This window comes from Callospermophilus lateralis, chromosome 11 (assembly GCF_048772815.1).
Source record: "Callospermophilus lateralis isolate mCalLat2 chromosome 11, mCalLat2.hap1, whole genome shotgun sequence".
NCBI lineage: Eukaryota > Metazoa > Chordata > Mammalia > Rodentia > Sciuridae > Callospermophilus > Callospermophilus lateralis.
Window position 1 is genome coordinate 84,776,789 of NC_135315.1, and position 1,551 is coordinate 84,778,339.

At 41.3% G+C, this 1,551-nt stretch overlaps 1 pseudogene; it reads right to left on the bottom strand.

The window, feature by feature from the left end:
* Positions 1 to 514: 514 nt before the first annotated feature.
* Positions 515 to 1,093, bottom strand: LOC143410209 (coiled-coil-helix-coiled-coil-helix domain-containing protein 7 pseudogene; annotated as a pseudogene).
* Between the last annotated feature and the right edge of the window lie 458 nt (positions 1,094 to 1,551).

Below are 1,551 nucleotides of genomic sequence, written 5' to 3' on the forward strand. Positions count from 1 at the left end.
CATTTCTTTTTCTTTCTGTAGTTCAAAAACTGAAAATACAGTTTCATTAGGTTACCCAGAATTTATGGACTGTTGCCTAGGATCCTAAGCCTTTCCTTAAAGAAAAAAAAGAAAGAACACCAGTTCTCTTTCATGCCATTTATTTAGAACAGTTTTCCTAGACCCATTTCCCCCCTAGTGAATGTACTAGCCTTATTTAAACAAAAATGAGTGAAGGAAGAAAAGAGATTTTAGGGGTAAGCCTGAGGTTTGAGAACCACCACACACCTACCCCAACCCACCTTTCCACTCATCCCCCTCACCTTTACACATTTCAAACTCTAGGTGAAACAGAAGCTTTCCTTCTATCATGTTGTTCTTCCTATAATTTCTTTTCTTTGGAAATACTACCTAACTCCCAGCCCCATTAAGTCTTTGCTTGTTCACATCTAAACTTTCATGTGAAACCCAGCAGAGAAGTTCAACTCCGATAATCTTTCCTAACCCTCCTTATTTCCTGGAAGTGCAGTGCGGCAGTGACTTATTATCATGGCATTGAGAACAAACACAGAGGACACAAAACTAACTGAATTCTGTCTCTCCTTGTAAATCTTCAGATCTGTCTGGGTAAGGCCAGTCAAGTTTTAAAAGATTATAGTAATTGTACATTTTTTAAAAATTATCCGCTTCTAGTTTACATAAATAATTTTAGGGTAAACATTCAATAAGGCATTTTCCCCATTGCTCCCAAGATTTCATCTCTTTCTGCTGCTGTGGGCATAGATGGTGTCACTCCATTCTGTCTTCTTTGGATCATGATGGAATTACAAAATCTCCGGCAGTTTTTGTACTTCAAGAAGTAACTGGAACATCTTTCCTTATCATAGTTATTTTCATCCATACATCTGCTAGAAGCATCAGATTCCAACAAACAAGGATGTACATCAGGATCTCTCAGTCGGTGCGTCACCACGGGCATCCTAAGTCTTCTTACGGAATGGGGCAGGCAAGCCGAAGGAAAAACTGAAAGGATGTGAATCCGAGGCCGCGCTGCCTTCCAAGGTGCTGCCTGTCAGCGTCTCGGGCTGCCGCTTTGCCAGCGCCCAGGCCGTCTCCAGCTCCAAACACGTCAATGGCTCATGCAGCAGGACCTTAAGTAGCGCGCACCCCAACGTGCTGCCCCCGCTCCCCGGAGGTTGCCAGCCTAATCGGCGCGCGGCCCCGTCAGACTGACAATAAAGCATTTTTAAGTAACAAAACAACAGGGATAAAACTTAGGAGCAACACACACACACACACACACACACACACACACACACACACACATTTTTACTCAGTATCAGTGGGAGGTTGGTTCCCAATATCCCGTGTCTACCAAAAATCTCCAAGTTAATGGCATAGTATTTCCATGAAACTTATGCACAGCTCCTGTATACTTTAAATCATCTCTAAGTTATTGATTATACCTAATATAATGTGAATGTTTATTGATAATTGTCATACAGTATTGTTTAGGCAATAACAGGAAGAAACACTCTGCATATGTACAGTAAAATTATTTTTTAAAGAATA